Consider the following 20,156-nt stretch of genomic DNA (forward strand, 5'->3'; position numbering starts at 1 on the left):
GCCTGTGGGACTAGTGTTCCCCGTGGGCGCTTGCGCTCCCCGTGGGCGCTTACACGTTGTTAGAGGGCGGACTGTTGACAACAGTACAGCATAATATAACATTCCTCAACCATGGGTTCTTTATAATAACTCTTTAAATACTCATTGGTACTTTTTGTGGCGACCGAGAGGGCCACTGATATTGTCATTCAGTGAAATACAACCCACCGGTTTATATCATGGCGCATGCGTGAATGAGAAGCGTTTGTTCTCATATTATCTTTCGCGCATGCGCGAGTGAGAAGCGCTCGTTCTCACGCCGGTTCCCGCGCTCCCCCCTCCGAGACTGCAGGGGAGAACGTCCACCCAATCACAGGGGTCTATATAGGGGGTTCATTTCGTTTCACCCTTACCTCCAATTCCGCTTGGTCTCAAAATTAGGGGCACCGACGGACAGGTAAGCCTCTGACGGTTTTGTTCCACACGCCTATGCACGCACAGCACACGAGTCAGTGTCTGTGCTTGGTATCTGATTTACCTACCCCTCAGGGTATTTAGACGGTTAATAACCCAGAGGGTGCTCTAAGCGTTTTGGACTTCTATTTTCTGGATGTCAGTTATGGGGTCCCTAGGCACTTGAGTAACATCTGCCTCCAGGGGATAGAGTTGGTCAATTTTCGATATTTGTCGTTGCCCATTCCTACCTTCTAGCTGTGGGTCTGTATAAATTCTTGCGCAATAATATCGCCATTATCAGATGGATAGAGGCACCAATTTGTGTCTATACTGGGTTCCATTGTCGCTATTTGGAATTCCCTGATACTAACTAGTGCTAGTCTCTGTGAGAGGGGGCGCTGGGGTCCTGAGTGGGTCTTTTACACACCTTGGCTGGGTTATAGGTGTAGAGCAATTAGGCTGGACACTTTATAGATATGTGCTGAGAGTGTCCTTTTTCTACACTACAGAGCGGGGCCTCCTACTCCCGAGCGGTCGCCGGGTGAGGTGAGGCCTTCACCCACACAAAGCTGGGTGAGTATCACATTGAGGAAATGCCTCCATGTGATCTAGCTAATATGCTTTTCCTAATTATGCAGAATGCCAATTATTCATGCATGTGTGTTTGTCTTTACTGTGTATTCACGTGGTTTGTTCTGTGGATTTAAGTATTTTTGTAATTAAATAAGACTTTTTGTCTTTTCAATAGGAAGAAGCCAGTTCCTTCTTCCTCCAGTGGGCAATGGCTCCTACCAGATATGTAACTTTTTATGTACATCTATTGTTTGATCTGTTGACTAAAATGAATTGTTTTTTACTGAACTTATTCTGTGTATCTGCAGTAGCCAGTTTAGGTCCTGAAGAAAGCTGGGGCAAAGCCCCGACAGCTGAAACATGTCGACCGTTGTACATTGCGCTTCAGGGTAGTCTTACTACCCAGCGTGTTTTTAACTATAGACACTTGGATTCCCTTTTCAAAGCAATAACGATCCACGTAGCCTATTTTATCCATTTTTTCACTAGTAATCGAGCACTGCACTTTTCTCACAATAGTCTAGGTTCAACATTGGAGCTAGACTACTGACATCCACTCGCGCCCCGGCACTATCTGGTCGGTCACATGATGGATTGTCTAAATAATTCCCACATGACGTAACTTCCACCACAATGGTGGTCTGATGGGAATCATCCTAGCCCTCTGTGCTTTCAACAACATTATGCACTCTATCGCATTTTCTTCAAAGGTACTTTTTTTACACAGTCATCCAACTGGATCACAGTCTGGTTCAGACACACACTATCTCTTAGACCTGGTCTGCTTTATTGTGTATTGTAGTTTGTGAATAGGGGTATGAGCAGACAGGTCTTTAAATATTCCCCTTGACCCTCCCCTCCCCTTGTTTTTTCCAGCTATTTTACTCAGTCAATCGTGCATGCTTCGTTTCACCAGAAATGCAGAGAAATAGAGAGACGGGCGTTTTCAATAAAAGGGTTATTTATTGAACAGTCTTCTTTCTCATGCAAGAGAAATGAATTGCCACAATTGCAATACTTGTCATAAAGTTAAGTGCGTACAGTAAAAGGAGAATTATGAAATAATACTGTAAAAGCATTTATATGGTTTCTAAGCCATAAAATACTTAAAATGGATAAAATACATACAATGATAAAATAATGACTAAACGTACTCAACTGGTGTTTCTAAGATACGCCTACCCCGGTGTACCTAACCTAAGCCTAGTACTTGGGAAGGAGTATATGAGTTACAGTTATTGCCAAGAATCTGAATCAAGAATTCTCTATGGGTCTAATCAGCTCCGTACCTTGGGTATAAAATGAAGGAGGTTTTCTATCTCTCTCTCAGGGTTCGATCTCCCAGAAACAGGCAAGGGTGACCGAAAAACACTGGAGCAGGACTTCTCGGCAGGAGAAAAGACAGCGTCTCTCTCAGTGCGTCAGCAGGGAGGGTCGGCTTCCTTCGGCATTCGCATCAGCAGGGCGTCGGGCAAGTAGATAGCCGATCTGCTCCAAACCACTGTGTGTTGCTTAAGGCAGATACTGGTATATTTATACCTGGAAGGTGCCGAGTTTGAAGTAAGGTTGGACATAAGACGTCACTAAGAACTGGCAGTTCTTTCAGGACTCTCAGGAGTTCTAGGACAAATCAAAACAGAAGCAGGGGGAATTCCCAGGCTGCTGGAGGCTTGGTTTGTTTAAGAACGCATTGTGCTTTCTAGGAGTCTATGGGAGTAGCCTTGCCGTATTTGGACTGCATTGGCTATGACTTAATATGGATATGATTCTTATGCCTTTATAAGGATACTAGCAGCCCGTCCCGACCTTGTCCGGGAGCAATCAGGCTTCAGGGCCCCCGCCCGCCCCGTGAGCGCACCCGTGGCTGCTTCACTTACCTCCGCCTGTCCGCCGGTCCTCACCGCCTGTACTCCGCTGCTCCTCACCGCTCCTCCCCGCCTGTCCGCCGCTCCTCACTGCCTGTCCGCTGCTCCTCACCGCCTGTCCGCTGCTCCTCACCGCCTGTCCTCCGCTGCTCCTCACCACTCGTGTCCGCCGCTCCTCACCGCCTGTCCGCTGCTCCTCACCACCTGTCCACCGCTCCTCACCGCCTGTCCACAGCTCCTCACCGCCTGTCCGCTGCTCTTCACCGCCTGTCCGCTGCTCTTCACCGCCTGTCCGCTGCTCCTCACCGCCTATCCTCCGCTGCTCCTCCCCGGCTGTACGCCGCTCCTCCTGTCGCTCCTCCTCCTGGTTGTCTGCAGAGTGTACCTCTGGTTGTGTGTGCCTGCTTGGTTCTCTGCAGTGAGTACCTCTAGCTGTGTGTGCCTGCCTGCCTGCCTGCCTGGTTGTCTGCAGTGTGTACCTCTGGCTGTGTGTGCCTGCCTGCCTGCCTGCCTGGTTGTCTGCAGTGTGTACCTCTGGCTGTGTGTGCTTGCCTGTCTAGTTGTCTGCAGTGTGTACCTCTGGCTGTGTGTGCCTGCCTGGTTGTCTGCAGTGTGTACCTCTGGCTGTGTGTGCCTGCCTGCCTGGTTGTCTGCAGTGTGTACCTTTGGCTGTGTGTGTCTGCCTGGTTGTCTGCAGTGTGTACCTCTGGCTGTGTTTGCCTGCCTGCCTGGTTGTCTGCAGTGTGTACCTCTGGCTGTGTGCGCCTGCCTGGTTCTCTGCAGTGTGTACCTCTGGCTGTGTGTGCCTGCCTGGTTGTCTGCAGTGTGTACCTCTGGCTGTGTGTGCCTGCCTGGTTGTCTGCAGTATGTACCTCTGGTTGTGTGTGCCTGCCTGGCCGTCTGCAGTGTGTACCTCTGGCTGTGTGTGCCTGCCTGTCTGGTTGTCTGCAGTGTGTACCTCTGGCTGTGTGTGCCTGCCTGGTTCTCTGCAGTGTGTACCTCTGGCTGTGTGTGCCTGCCTGCCTGCCTGGTTGTCTGCAGTGTGTACCTCTGGCTGTGTGTGTCTGCCTGGTTGTCTGCAGTGTGTACCTCTGGCTGTGTGTGCCTGCCTGCAGTGTGTACCTCTGGCTGTGTGTGCCTGCCTGCCTGTCTGCAGTGTGTACCTCTGGCTGTGTGTGCCTGCCTGGTTCTCTGCAGTGAGTACCTCTGGCTGTGTGTGCCTGCCTGGTTGTCTGCAGTGTGTACCTCTGGCTGTGTGTGCCTGCCTGTCTGCTTGTCTGCAGTGTGTACCTCTGGGTGTGTGTGCCTGCCTGCCTGGTTGTCTGCAGTGTGTACCTCTGGCTGTGTGTGTCTGCCTGTTTGTCTGCAGTGTGTACCTCTGGCTGTGTGTGCGTGCCTGCCAGTCTGCAGTGTGTACCTCTGGCTGTGTGTGCCTGCCTGCCTGTCTGCAGTGTGTACCTCTGGCTGTGTGTGCCTTCCTGGTTCTCTGCAGTGAGTACCTCTGGCTGCGTGTGCCTGCCTGGTTGTCTGCAGTGTGTACCTCTGGCTGTGTGTGCCTGCCTGGTTGTCTGCAGTGTGTACCTTTGGCTGTGTGTACCTGCATGTCTGGTTGTCTGCAGTGTGTACCTCTGGTTGTGTGTGCCTGCCTGGTTGTCTGCAGTGTGTACCTTTGGCTGTGTGTACCTGCATGTCTGGTTGTCTGCAGTGTGTACCTCTGGCTGTGTGTGCCTGCCTGGTTGTCTGCAGTGTGTACCTCTGGTTGTGTGTGCCTGCCTGGTTGTCTGCAGTGTGTACCTTTGGCTGTGTGTACCTGCATGTCTGGTTGTCTGCAGTGTGTACCTCTGGCTGTGTGTGCCTGCCTGGTTCTCTGCAGTGTGTACCTCTGGCGGTGTGTGCCTGCCTGCCTGCCTGGTTGTCTGCAGTGTGTACCTCTGGCTGTGTGTGCCTGCCTGGTTGTCTGCAGTGTGTACCTCTGGTTGTGTGTGCCTGCCTGGTTGTCTGCAGTGTGTACCTCTGGCTGTGTGTGCCTGCCTGTCTGGTTGTCTGCAGTGTGTACCTCTGGCTGTGTGTGTCTGCCTGGTTCTCTGCAGTGTGTACCTCTGGCTGTGTGTGCCTGCCTGCCTGCCTGGTTGTCTGCAGTGTGTACCTCTGGCTGTGTGTGCCTGTCTGGTCTGCAGTGTGTACCTCTGGCTGTGTGTGCCTGCCTGTCTGGTTGTCTGCAGTGTGTACCTCTGGCTGTGTGTGCCTGCCTGGTTGTCTGCAGTATGTACCTCTGGTTGTGTGTGCCTGCCTGGTCGTCTGCAGTGTGTACCTCTGGCTGTGTGTGCCTGCCTGTCTGGTTGTCTGCAGTGTGTACCTCTGGCTGTGTGTGCCTGCCTGGTTCTCTGCAGTGTGTACCTCTGGCTGTGTGTGCCTGCCTGCCTGGTTGTCTGCAGTGTGTACCTCTGGCTGTGTGTGTCTGCCTGGTTGTCTGCAGTGTGTACCTCTGGCTGTGTGTGCCTGCCTGCAGTGTGTACCTCTGGCTGTGTGTGCCTGCCTGCCTGTCTGCAGTGTGTACCTCTGGCTGTGTGTGCCTGCCTGGTTCTCTGCAGTGAGTACCTCTGGCTGTGTGTGCCTGCCTGGTTGTCTGCAGTGTGTACCTCTGGCTGTGTGTGCCTGCCTGTCTGCTTGTCTGCAGTGTGTACCTCTGGGTGTGTGTGTCTGCCTGGTTGTCTGCAGTGTGTACCTCTGGCTGTGTGTGCGTGCCTGCCAGTCTGCAGTGTGTACCTCTGGCTGTGTGTGCCTGCCTGCCTGTCTGCAGTGTGTACCTCTGGCTGTGTGTGCCTGCCTGGTTCTCTGCAGTGAGTACCTCTGGCTGCGTGTGCCTGCCTGGTTGTCTGCAGTGTGTACCTCTGGCTGTGTGTGCCTGCCTGTCTGGTTGTCTGCAGTGTGTACCTCTGGCTGTGTGTGCCTGTCTGGTCTGCAGTGTGTACCTCTGGCTGTGTGTGCCTGCCTGTCTGGTTGTCTGCAGTGTGTACCTCTGGCTGTGTGTGCCTGCCTGGTTGTCTGCAGTGTGTACCTCTGGTTGTGTGTGCCTGCCTGGTTGTCTGCAGTGTGTACCTTTGGCTGTGTGTACCTGCATGTCTGGTTGTCTGCAGTGTGTACCTCTGGCTGTGTGTGCCTGCCTGGTTCTCTGCAGTGTGTACCTCTGGCTGTGTGTGCCTGCCTGCCTGCCTGCCTGGTTGTCTGCAGTGTGTACCTCTGGCTGTGTGTGCCTGCCTGGTTGTCTGCAGTGTGTACCTCTGGTTGTGTGTGCCTGCCTGGTTGTCTGCAGTGTGTACCTCTGGCTGTGTGTGCCTGCCTGTCTGGTTGTCTGCAGTGTGTACCTCTGGCTGTGTGTGTCTGCCTGGTTCTCTGCAGTGTGTACCTCTGGCTGTGTGTGCCTGCCTGCCTGGTTGTCTGCAGTGTGTACCTCTGGCTGTGTGTGCCTGTCTGGTCTGCAGTGTGTACCTCTGGCTGTGTGTGCCTGCCTGTCTGGTTGTCTGCAGTGTGTACCTCTGGCTGTGTGTGCCTGCCTGGTTGTCTGCAGTGTGTACCTCTGGTCGTGTGTGCCTGCCTGGTTGTCTGCAGTGTGCCTGCATGTCTGGTTGTCTGCAGTGTGTACCTCTGGCTTAAGGCAGATACTGGTATATTTATACCTGGAAGGTGCCGAGTTTGAAGTAAGGTTGGACATAAGACGTCACTAAGAACTGGCAGTTCTTTCAGGACTCTCAGGAGTTCTAGGACAAATCAAAACAGAAGCAGGGGGAATTCCCAGGCTGCTGGAGGCTTGGTTTGTTTAAGAACGCATTGTGCTTTCTAGGAGTATATGGGAGTAGCCTTGCCGTATTTGGACTGCATTGGCTATGACTTAATATGGATATGATTCTTATTCTGCCTGGTTCTCTGCCGTGTGTACCTCTGGCTGTGTGTGCCTGCCTGCCTGCCTGGTTGTCTGCAGTGTGTACCTCTGGCTGTGTGTGCCTGCCTGGTTGTCTGCAGTGTGTACCTCTGGTTGTGTGTGCCTGCCTGGTTGTCTGCAGTGTGTACCTCTGGCTGTGTGTGCCTGCCTGTCTGGTTGTCTGCAGTGTGTACCTCTGGCTGTGTGTGTCTGCCTGGTTCTCTGCAGTGTGTACCTCTGGCTGTGTGTGCCTGCCTACCTGTCTGCAGTGTGTACCTCTGGCTGTGTGTGCCTGCCTGCCTGTCTGCAGTGTGTACCTCTGGCTGTGTGTGCCTGCCTGGTTCTCTGCAGTGAGTACCTCTGGCTGTGTGTGCCTGCCTGGTTGTCTGCAGTGTGTACCTCTGGCTGTGTGTGCCTGCCTGTCTGGTTGTCTGCAGTGTGTACCTCTGGCTGTGTGTGCCTGCCTGTCTGGTTGTCTGCAGTGTGTACCTCTGGCTGTGTGTGCCTGCCTGGTTCTCTGCAGTGAGTACCTCTGGCTGTGTGTGCCTGCCTGGTTGTCTGCAGTGTGTGCCTCTGGCTGTGTGTGCCTGCCTGCCTGGTTGTCTGCAGTGTGTACCTCTGGCTGTGTGTGCATGCCTGCCTGGTTGTCTGCAGTGTGTACCTCTGGCTGTGTGTGCCTGCCTGTCTGGTTGTCTGCAGTGTGTACCTCTGGCTGTGTGTGCCTGCCTGGTTGTCTGCAGTGTGTACCTCTGGCTGTGTGTGCCTGCCTGGTTGTCTGCAGTGTGTACCTCTGGCTGTGTGTGCCTGCTGTCTGGTTGTCTGCAGTGTGTACCTCTGGCTGTGTGTGCCTGCCTGTCTGGTTGTCTGCAGTGTGTACCTCTGGCTGTGTGTGCCTGCCTGTCTGGTTGTCTGCAGTGTGTACCTCTTCTCTGGCTGTGTGCGTCTGCCTGGCTGGCCTGTAGCATGTACCTCTAGTTGTGTGTACATTCTTAGGGCCGCCCTGGCACTCGCCCCACGGGGAGCTCTCCGGGTATTGGTCATTTCCCTCCCTCGGTTGTCACCCGAGCCAGTCTGACTGACTGGGCATTCATCCCACCAGCAGGCTGTGTATACGAGCCCCGAACCACCGAGCTCCAGCAGGTGCATGAGAGGAGGGGGTGCCGGGCGCGGGGAGGGAAGGGGTGCCCGCCTGATGCCATCTGAGCCACATGCCCCCTGGCCTTGCTACTGGCGAGGGGGGCATGTATCAGGTTTAAATCAGGTACTTTATATGTTTGTTGCAGCTTTACATAGCGCTAACTCCACCCGAAGGGATTGCAGCGCTTTACGTGAGCACCAGTCACATTACAGAAGGTCACCCCACGTCCTCCACTTCCGTCCTCCTCAGCGAGCCTTCATCCTCAAGGTCATGACCTCGGAGACGGGCCACCCCTCGGCTTCAGGTGGGTGGGCACCTCTTGCACTATGGTTGTGCAATGAAACCCCTTAAGAATGCTGGAACCCCTCGTTAGCGTGATGCACACACTGGTTCATTTACATGTTCATGTGTGTCCATTAACACGTTCATTCACGCAGGCAATTATTTCAATCATTAGCGCACAGATTGATACATTCAGACACTCGCATGTTGCTTCATTCATTCATATGTATTCATTCAGATGTTCATTAAAACATTCCTTCACACACTCGTTGCTGTATTCATTCAGATGTTCATTAAAAACATTCCTTCACACACTCGTTGCTCCATCCGTTCACTTCTCCACCGGTTCCTTCATCCACCCACCCTGGGTGTTTCTAGTAATAGTTATGTTCTGCAATAGCGCTACAATTGGTGCCGATAGCTGCACTGACTCGTCATCCACACATCGAGAGAAATGATAAGTGCAGCTATCGCCCAGCCCGTTCCCCGCCTGCCCCGGCCCCTGCCTGCCCCAACCCCTGCTGCCTTACCTTTGCCTCCGCTCCTCAGTCCAACGCTCCTAGCCGCTCCTCCCCTGCTCCTGACGTGACCACGCATGTCGTGGCCGGCGCTACTTTGGGGGACTACTTTTAAAAAAAAAATATCTTTTTAAATAACGTTTATTTTGAAAATGTTTATAGCCTATAACCATCTACACACCCTGACGTTTTCTACGATGTATCGGGTGTGTAGATTGGCGCTGTGGTTCCCGAGTTTACCTGGCCAAAAGGTGCAAGTTCTCTCTTTATAATAGTAGTATAGATGATTTGTTATAACCACATAAGGGCATAAATCGGGAATGTCTTCCTTGGGGTCCTAGATACATTCACAACACCCACTCCACGTATAATGTCCATCATTACTAAATACTAAGCAATACTAAACATATAACGATGCATGTGTTTTTCAGCCCAATCAATCAATCAATCATAGGCATTTATATCGCGCACTACTTACCCAGAGGGTCTCGAGGCGCTTGGGGGGGGGTCCGCTACTGCTCGAACAGCCGGGTCTTGTGCTTCTTCCTGAAGGAGAGGTGGTCTTGGGTCAGGTGTAGGTCGAGAGGGAGGGAGTTCCAAGTCTTGGCGGCCAGGTGGGAGAAGGACCTTCCTCCTGTTGTCGCTCTGCGGATGCGGGGGATGGCGGCGAGGGCGTGACTGGTCGAGCGGAGGTGGCGTTTGGGAGCGTAGAAGATGAGGCGGCTGTTGAGGTAGGTCGGGCCTTGCTTGTGTAGGGCTTTGTGTGCTTGGGTGAGGAGCTGGAAGGTGATTCTTTTGTTGATCAGGAGCCAGTGCAGGTCTCTCAGGTGTCTGGAGATGTGGCTTCGTCTGGGGACGTCGAGGATGAGTCTCGCCGAGGCGTTCTGGATCCGCTGGAGTCTCTTCTGGAGCTTGGCGGTGGTTCCGGCGTAGAGGGCGTTGCTGTAGTCCAGTCGGCTGGTGACGAGGGCCTGGGTGACCATCTTCCTGGTCTCGGTGGGGATCCACCAGAAGATCTTACGTAGCATGCGCAGGATGTTGAAGCACGACGAGGAGACGGCGTTGACTTGTCTGGTCATGGAGAGGGAGGAGTCCAGGATGAAGCCCAGGTTGCGTGTGTGGTCTGTCGGTTTGGGTGCGTTGCCCAGGGCGGGGGGCCAACAGGAGTCGTCCCAGGCGGAGGGTGAGGAGCCCAGGATGAGGACTTCCGTCTTGTCTGTGTTCAGTTTCAGGCGGCTGGTCGTCATCCACTCGGCCACGTCTTTCATCCCTTCGTGTAGGTTGGCTCTGGCGGTGGCGGGGTCGTTGGTCAGGGAGAGGATCAGCTGGGTGTCATCGGCGTAGGAGATGATGTTCAGGTTGTGTTGGTGTGCGATGGCTGCAAGGGGGCTCATGTAGACATTGAAGAGGGTGGGGCTGAGCGAGGATCCCTGAGGGACGCCGCAGATGACTTCCGTGGCTTCTGATCTGAATGGGGGCAGGCGGACTCTCTGTGTCCTTCCGGCGAGGAAGGAGATGATCCATTCCAGTGCCTTCTCCTCGATTCCGACGTTGCTGAGGCGCTGCACTAGGGTGAGGTGGCAGACAGTGTCGAATGCCGCGGAAAGGTCCAGGAGGATGAGGGTTGATCGGTGTCCAGGCCCACCCCAAAATACATAGTTAGCATTTGAAATGGTATATACACGAAAAATGAGTATAATACTGTACGCTTTTAGTAAGCAGTGGTGTCATTCAGATAATGCATATTTTGTACATTTAGAATGTTGACTGAATGAATCATGAAATTTACATTTATGAAATGGCTCTTAATACAGAAGAGAATTCGAGACCATTTCATCACATATTTATACACGATTGTACATGTGCTAGAGGCAAAGTCAAAATATTGTCTCTAGAGATTTTAAAAATAGAAATCTTGTTCTTTAAGAATAGTTCAACTTTAAGTAGAGTATCATGTGCCAAAAAAAAGGTAAATATTTTGGGAACTGGAGAAACATAATTTAGTTTTTGGGAAGAAAAATAGTTTCAATGTTTTTTAGAAGTTCTGTTAATCAAAACTGAAGGCCGAATTCAGAGTTCAGGGGATGCTGTGTGCTCGCTATTTCAAAAGTTATTCTCGTTGTTAGGATTAACTCAGATAGGATGGTAAAAAATTCATCTACAACAGTAGGTGAAAGTTGGACCAGGTCCGAAAAGTAGAAAATAGTGCATATGTGCGAAGCATTGCCATCATCGGTGTTCAGATCAGCAATGGTCACGGAAGGTTGTAGCTGTGTGCCGCTTTCATCTCATACCTCACCGCCACCTAATCGTAATGGTGAGGTCTCATCGAATGCCGTCATCCAAATGGGTAGCCGCTGGGGAGAACACGCTTCATGAGCCGTTACCGAACCAAGCAAAGTATTGACACCCATAGGTACGGCTGATGGAAGTGTGAGACAGACGACTAACACGCATTCTTCTCCGCATAGCAGGCATCGTAGAACAGGTAAGATGCAATCTTGCCAGATTGGTCTGAATGAAAGAATCCATGCAGTATTCAGAACTCTTAGCCGAGCCAAGCCGAGGACTTTAGTGATCCGTTCTCGGTATTGCATTGCTAGGATGGTGTCTTCCATTGTAGCCTGAGTTTTGTTTGTGACTTGACTTGCCATATCGGAGCAGAAGGATTAAAAATAAGATTTCTGCTACGAGTCCCAAGATGAGAGGCAGGCCGCCGAACACAGAGTGCACGAAATTCGGGAATATGCCAAGAACTGCTTCAAAGGGTGCTAACAGTCCCGAAAAAATTGTCTTAAATACATGTGCGATGCCACTGGTATCTGACATGTTTAAGATTTGACTTAACATTTCTACGAAATGTACGGGGCAGTTTGTTGATAATAATGCATGTATCTCTGCTGCTGTCCTTGCAACTTGCAGATCATACGTTCCTCTAGACGAGGTTAAAGGCACAGTTGTTTGTAAAAGAATAGACTTCATTCTGCTTAAAGTATCAATTTGAATAGAAGAGATATTCAAAGAAGGCCATATTGCCGCCTCCATGTCTGGTGCGCTGCTTGGATACAATACTTGCATACAACAAGTGACCACAGAAGTAACGCTCACGAGATAGGCTTTTCCTGGCACCATGCCACAACAGCTGTGGTCACTTATTAGAACGTAGCTGCCGTTGGAAAGCTGTCTGAAAAAAGGCTCTATCTGTGTAGCAAGGGTGCTGTGCAGGTGACATGAAAGGTTGTTTGATGAACCTTCGCAGGCTCCATGCAAGTTAATTCCTTGACACAGAAGTGTACCGCTTAGTGCTTTTTTACAGTTGTTACCACTAGGAAATACCTCTTTCTTGCCCCCACTCCAACATCTATGTGTATAAGGTAAATTCCAGGTTGACTTGATGTATCCTTTACCCAACCTTTCATACAGGCCTGCTGGTATATACTTTTGGCAGTATTGAAACTGAAATGTTGTTATCGGAATTGTAATGGTGCCATGTATTATCCATTCAATGACCGGTCATTCTGACATTGTCAATGGTAATTTTTCTAGTTTTTCAATGCTCAAAACCGTTTAGTCTAGCCCTCTTTGTGCCAAAGAGATTTGTTTATCAGTAAGGTTAAACATAGAAAATAATGACGTTGTGTTGATTAGACGCCATGGCACGTTGCCTGAACGCAAATTTTGTAACATCCAGCCTAACTGTACAATAGAACGTAATTGGGACTGGCCATGTTGTAACATTAGCATATCCAGTTCTATTATATCAATAGCAGATGATACAATGCTGTCCAGTGAATACATTCTAAAGGATAGAGTCGTTAACCCATTGTCCACTACAGAAAGTGATTTTTCCAAATTAATACGATCAATTTCTCGTACTTTTTCTGCAGTTTCAATTTGTGTTGTTTTCCAAGCTTCATTATACGCTGCTTATATACCGACGTATATGAAACTTTTTTGACGCTGTTTGCGAGGTCCCAGTAAGAAATCTCGCATGTCAGCACCTTCTTTAAGTAAAGTTAAGTGTTGCTTAATTTCAGGCAGTGTGAATTTCTGTAGCCATTCGAGGCATAGTTTTCCTACACTATAGGTTGTTATTATCCCTGGATGTTGTCTCTGGGAATATCTTGGGTCTGGCCTGTTCTGTTTGAGCCCCTGTATTTTGTTCAGGAATCTATCTTGACAGTTATTAGTGTCTGTGGGCCAGATCAACCATTTGTTCCAATTAGGTAGTGTTCTGTTATGTTTTAAAATATAGGACACATCTAACCCCTCATCTGTAGTGTTATGTCTATCAGGCATAGGCGTTGGTATAGACAGGTTGTTTAAATCTTTTATCTTGGCTAGACCAAGACCGTTGTTTGTTGAAAGGTGTCATTCAGGAACATTATTTGTTCTGGGATCATGCAGGCTCTGAATAATGATTCTAGTCCTTGTACCTGGCATTCTTTTGTACCCCAGACAGTTTCTGTCTCAATGTTGTTATTCCAAAATTCAAAACCAAATGTAGACATTTTTTCATAAAATTTTTCAGAATAAATCAGTTTAGTGTTTGTCAACATGTTTTTCATTCCTGTCTTATTCATAATTTTAAAATAAAACGTTTCTGGATCAGTGATATTAAACCCTGAGAAGTATGGGAATTTCTCATAAAATGTTTCCGAACTGCCTTTTGGCGGAGTTGACAATGTTCCCATTGATTATAACTGAAAACATTTCTAGGATTAGCAGATTTATGCAAATAATGGTGCCAAAAATGATTAAAGCAATACATTTCTTCATAATTCGATGAACTTTTTAAATAATCATGTTCTGTGAATTTTGCTGACATTTCTAAATCTGACATCATATTATTAATATTTTCAAAGTCCCAATCATCAGAGAAAGTACTAGGTGCTACAAAGTCACATAAAGAAATCTTGAACTGGTGTGGATATTTCAAGAGTTCAACCGGGCCATAGATTTCGTAATCAGTATTGTCCTATGCTACACCACAAGGTATAGGAACGGCTGTGATGTTCACTGTTGATAGTTCTCTTTTTTCAATGTGATAGGATCTGTGGGGTTTTAGAACCAAGTTGATGTTCTGACTTGCTGTGTCCATTGTACTGTATTTTCCATAAATCATTCTTCCCAAGCTTAGAATTAATATCAGCCAGAGAAGGAGGAAAAGTACACCTAACACAATCCATAATACAATCCACGGTGAGATCAGATATGTTTCCCCAAGTTGATGAAAGAGTTCTGTAATTTGGTCTTTGAAATTCTTGTTTGCTGGCTTGTCTCCATTTTCACTTGGATCATCAGAAAAGTCATCGAAGTTGAAAAAGTAGCCAGATGCAGTTCTGTCAATTGTTGGAATTGCTTCCAGATTTTTTTTAACCTTTGGATTTGCTTCTTCCTTTGATATATTGGTATAGTCCGAGGCTACATCATTGTAGACAGGTGTTTCTTGACGAGCTGTTGCAATTTGGTTTTCAAGAGGCACAAGTTCCATGGCTTTGTTGCATACTCCTTTTTTATTCACTGCAGGTTTATCGAATGTGATTAGTCTCTCGGTTTGAACCTCTTGGATTGTAGCAAGGTTTGGTCTTCTGCTACATCTTGGGAGTCCACTGGGCCTACTACTTATTATTGGCCACATGGTTGTGGTTTTACCAGGTCGATTGATACAACTCAGTTCTCCTTTTTACCAGCAAGGGGCGGCAGTACTACTGATCTTGTTCCGCTGATAGCTAAGACAGGTACTGCTTTTCTGTAAGAAGGCCCAAATTCCTTCTTTACCGCGATCTTTTCTCTGACCAGATCCCCAATCTTTGCAATCCAGACAGATCTTGCTGGGACAGGTGGTTTCTCTTCAGTGGCCATTGGCTTTAGCTTTTTGTTACTTAGACTTCTTCTTGTTTCATTCAAATCCTGTAAAACAGCCAAACGATCTTTGATACCAAAAGCTATTTGTTCCACCACTGAAGTCTGCCAATCGAGGTCTTTGATAATCATTTTTGTGCCAAACAAAAGTTCATACAGAGTGATTCCACCCAGAGAATTTCTTGGCAGATTGTTAAGACTAGGTTGGACACTTTTTAGATGTTTGACCCACCCATCACCCGAACCTAATACCCTCGCTGTTATAGATTGCTTTATGTCACGTTTTTTTCTCTCCACTACCGCATTTCCCTCAGGATGGAATGGACTAAAGTACCACAATGCAATGCCCATGCTGACCATGGCCTCCTTGTAAGCTTGAGAGCTAAACGCAGGACCCTGGTCCGAATGTAGCATGCCAATTGCGTATGTGTCGATAAAGACTCACAAATCTTTTATAACAGATCTGGCGTTAGCCGAGCGATGGGACCACATCCAAATGAATCTTGTCTTAATATTTATTGGATCGCATTTGTCTGGTCGGACGCCTGCATGTAGATAGTCTAATGCTGTCTAATACAGGTGTCTGGGCTGGTCTTACTGTGCTAGAGTAAGATATCTGGTCCGGTTCATAACTGCGATCTCTATTGCAGTCCTGACACTCCATTGCAAAGTTATACACTTGCACGCTCATTCCCGGCCACCAGTATCGTGATTGCAATTCTATTCGAGATTTCAGGATCTCGTGGTGCCTCAGACCCAATCCCATGTGTGCTTCTTGAATCAAGAAGACTCTCCGGTTCGTGTTTGGAATTACTCTATCTTCCACTCCAGGGATTTGAGCAAAAGGAACGGAGTTAGCATCAATTATGTATGTTTTTCCGAGTGGATAATTCAGAGGTAACGCCGCATAATTGCCTTCCATGGAGGCTTTTACTGCAAGCAGTGTTTCACCATCTACTTGTTTTTCTGAACGCCTTTTTGTAGCTACGGAAGCCAGGTGACCAGCTGCCGCTGTGGCTTTATCAGCCAATGAATTCCCTGCAACGTGAACGTCATCACGTTGAAGACTCTGGGTATGTATCACGTGAGTCTTTCGTAGTTCTTTCTGTAAAAGAACTACCTGTTCCCATAGTTCTTTATGTTTTATTGTGCCATCTCTAGTTCTGTCAGTTGTTGGAATTATTTCCGGATTTTCATTTGCTTTTGCATTTTTCTTTGTTTTCATTAGCATAGTCAGAGGCTACATCATTGTAGACTGGTGTTTCTTGACGAACTGTTGCAATTTGGGTTTCAAGAGGCACAAGTTCCATGGCATTATTGCATAGTCCTTATTCGCTGCAGGTTTATCAAATGTGATTAGTCTCTCAGTATGAGCCTCTTGGATTGTAGCAAATTTCGGTATTCTGCTATTTCTTGGGAGTCCACTGGACCTACTACTTATTATTGGTACAAAAGGGGGTGGTGATGGACGGAGCATCTGAATCAATCAAACACTCACACCCAGTCAAAGGTTCTGGGTTTAATCCATCACCGTTCTTTAGCCCACTCTGCCACCCCAGTTCAGACATGGCTATATGCAAATCAGTCTGACCCTGTGCCTCATGGGAACAGTCCAGCCCAAACTGCCAAGCCATGTCACCACCCCCTTTTGTACTACTACTTATTATTGGCCACATGATTGTGGTTTTACCAGGTCGATGGATACAACTCTGTTCTCCTTTTAACAGCAAGGGGCGGTAGTACAACTGATCTTGTTCCGCTGATAGCTAAGACAGGTACTGCTTTTCTGTATGAAGGCCCAAATTCCTTCTTCACCGCGATCTTCTCTATGACCAGATCAGCAATCTTTGGAATCCAGACAGGTCTTGTTGGGACAGTTGGTTTTTCTTCAGTGGCTGTCGGCTGTTGTTTCAAATTTATGGTACTCAGGTTTTTTCTTGTTTCATTTAAATCCTGTAAAACAGCCAAAAGATCTTTGATATCAAAGGATTTTTCTTCTACCACTGAAGTGTGACAATCAAGATTCTGAATGTGCATTCTAGTGCTGAACAATAGTTCGTATGGAGTGAGACCTTTTAGAGAATTTCTTGGCAGATTATTAAGACTACGTTGGACACTTGTTAAATGTTTGACCCACCCAACACCCGTACCTAATACCCTCGCCGTTATAGATTGCCTTATGTCCCATTTTTTTCTTTCCACTACCGCATTTCCATCAGGATGGAAGGGAGAAGAGTACCGCAATGCAATGCCCATGCTGTTCATGGCCTCTTTGTAAGCTCGAGAGCTAAACGCAGGACCCTGATCAGAATGTAGCATGCCAATTGTGTATGTGCCGATAAAGACTCGCAAATCTTTTATAACAGTTCTGGGGTCAGCCGAGCACTTGGACCACATCCAAATGAATCTCGTGCATGAATCCACTGCGACCATGATATATTTATAGTTCCCACCCCTTTGTAAGGGACGACAGTGGTTCAGGTAAAAACATGCTAATGGTTTATCTGAGATTAGAAGGGGCGTCTGTGCTGGGCGTCTCACTGTTGATACTTTCATTCTTTGGCAAATTTCACATTCTAGAACATAGTTCCTAGTTTGTTTTCTCATGCGCGGCCACCAATATCTTTGTTTTAAAAACGATATTGTGACGGAAACCCCAGCATAAGCAGAAGCGAGCCCTTCGTGTGCCGCTAGAATTAGTCCTAACCTATGTTCCATGTTTGGAATTGCCCTATCCCCCACTCCAGGGATTTGAGCGAAAGGAACATTATTCGCATCAGTTATGTATGAGTACTTTACTGGAAAGCCTTTCGGGAGCGTTTTTCTATCATCTTTTACTGAAGCACTGACAGCTTGCATTATATCGCTGTCTATTTTTGTTTTTGACCGGGTGATAGCAGCTACGGAAGCCGTTTGCACAGCTGCCTTCGCTGCTTCATCAGCCAATGAATTCCCCGCAACGTGAACGCCATCACGTTAATGACTTGGTGTATGTATCACGTGAGTCTTTTGTAGTTCTTTCTGTAAAAGAACTACTTGTTCCCAAAGCGTTTTATGCTTGATTGTGCCACCTTTTGCATCTTTGAAGCCATTTTGAACCCAGGTCTGCAAGTATTCATTATAAGACTGAACGCAGTAATATGAATTGCACACTATTAGTGTGGGGAACTTGCGATCTGTATTTTCAAGCGCCATCTTAAATGCTAGTAGTTCAGCTCGCTGAGCTGGACAATCTCCTAGAGATTGAGTTTTAGTGACCATTGGTCTAAATTTCCCTTCATGCCAACGACCTTTAATGATCGCGCATGCAGCACTATATGCTTGTTTACCCCCAACTGCGGGTTGTGCTGATCCATCTGTATAAATTATACAACCGTAATGTTCCAGAGGCAGGATTTCAGTCGGCAGAGGACATTCATATTGGAGAAATTCTTGTGTTTTTAAATTAGGATCAAATTTGTGTACTACGTCTGTTGCAGCAAGAGAATTAACCCATTGTATCCATCTCGGATGTAATGCTTTAGCATTTGGAATGCTTGCTTTTGTTACTGCTTCTAAGGCAGGTACCAGTGTAACGATTATTATTCGTTTCCCTTGTGCTAGGGCTCTTTCATTTGCTACAGCAGTTTGAACCGCAGTCAGAATTTTTTCAGTAGAACTGAATTTCATTTCAGCTTGAGTGTACAAATGTTTCTCCCTCATTAGAGGTCAGGTATGTGAATCCGCATCTTCCTGGGATGACTCGGATTACAAGGTTGTGTATGTTTTCGCGAGTTTGTAATTTTGTTTTAGTTAACATGTCTGTTTGCAATGATCTCAAAATCTCTGTGTGTTTCTGAGTCCAATTGATTTGTTTGAAATCTGGTCTTATCAATTCATAGAGAGGTTTAACCCTCTCTGCATAATTTAGAATGTATGTTCTTCCGAAATTCAGGAAACCTAGTATTGACTGTAAATTCTTCAGCGTTTTTGGTGCTTGGAGTACAGCACATTTCTCTAAGAAATTGTCTGCGAGGCTTTTGCCTTCACTTGATAATTCATATCCTAAAAATAGGACAGTTAGATGGGCAATTCGTGACTTTTTAAAGTTGAATTTGTAACCCTCTGATGCGAACCCAAGTATTATGGTGTTCACTCTTTTTAACTGAGTCTCCAGGCATCATCTGTGAGATAGATGTCATCGACATAGGATAATGCCTCATCATCATATATTTGTAGTAACTCTGTTACTCTTGCTGAGAATAATCCTGGGCTATTCTTGAATCCCTGTGGGAGTCGGCAAAATTGTTTTTGTGATCCCAATATTGAGAAAGCGGTCAAATGCCTGCTTTCAGGTGCAATGTTTTGACAGAAGAATCCATTAGAGATATCTAATGTCGTTTTATATCTTTTGCGCAAAATGTTATTCATTAGTGCTGCACTATGTGAGTTTTGTACTGCAAATGTTTTACAACAGGAGTTAAGGTGTATGTAGTCCAAAACTAGACGATATGAATCGTCTGGCTTGGAGACAGGAAACAAAGGATTGTTAATTTGTGAGGTGCATGTTTCAATCACCCCTTGAAATTCAAGTTGATCTAAGATCTCCCTGACTTGTTTTTTAGCTTCTTGGTTAACTGGGTACTGCCTTTGTGCAGTGGGATGATTTTTTTACTGGATTTTGTGTGGTTAGGAGAGTCCTCATCCCATCCTACATGATTTTTGTATAAAGCAGGAGCTTGGGCTACTGCCCATTTTCTTGCCAATGTGTATTTTTTATGAATCCGAATATGATTTGAGAAGGCAGGCATAATAATTTCTTCGCCATGAGGGCACTCCCTGACAAACTCTGGTGGCCTGTCTTTCTCAGCTAACAGGATGTCACAGCCTTTAGAAAGTTTCTCCCAAAAGAGACCTTTTATTTTCCTAGTTTTATCTCCCTCTATACGTAATGTTATTTCATATAGTTTATGGGGCACACTAACTCGTGTGTCTGCAGTTCCACTTGAATGTATTTATTCGTGTCCACTGTCTCCAGAAGATTCATCAGGATCTTGCGAGCTATTGTTACTTCTGCTGCGCTGTCTAGCATTGTCTGTGCCCACTCTCAGTTTTTCAGTTGTGTCCTCAGAATACTCGGCATGTTTAATTTTAATACTTGCTACCTTCTTTCTGGGAAATTGTAATTTTTTACTTTGATGAGCAGGTTCCTTGTCTTTGGACTTGACGTGCTCTTCTCTGTGTTATGACCGTCCTCTTCTTTCTGATTTCTGTGAGGAAGTCTGAAAAGATCGAGAGGGACGTGTATCAACATCTTGATATCTATCAGGTTTTTTCAAATTATCCCTTTTTTCTAAGGTTGCACCTTTTTTCAGAGGGGTCCCTTTGGGGAGACTTGTCTTCTCGGCCTGGAGATCTTTCTCTACGCTGAGGAGACCTTCCTCTGGACTGGAAATGTTTTTCCCTGGGAGTGGATTGTTTATTACCATCCCAACTCTTTTTTGGAGTTTTTAAATTATTTTTAAGAAATGTTTTTTCAGGATTTTCAGTTAGTTAGGGTTTTACCGGTTTCCCACCCAAAC

General features: G+C 47.3%; 1 long non-coding RNA gene across 1 annotated transcript in view; it reads left to right on the forward strand.

Annotated features, from left to right (window-relative positions):
• LOC147726187 (uncharacterized) overlaps positions 1-20,156 on the forward strand; it is a 244,235-nt gene that overhangs the window by 167,519 nt on the left and 56,560 nt on the right. The gene's annotated exons all lie outside the window — the stretch shown is intronic.

Source organism: Lissotriton vulgaris, chromosome 3_1 (assembly GCF_964263255.1).
Source record: "Lissotriton vulgaris chromosome 3_1, aLisVul1.2, whole genome shotgun sequence".
In the NCBI taxonomy this organism is placed as follows: domain Eukaryota; kingdom Metazoa; phylum Chordata; class Amphibia; order Caudata; family Salamandridae; genus Lissotriton; species Lissotriton vulgaris.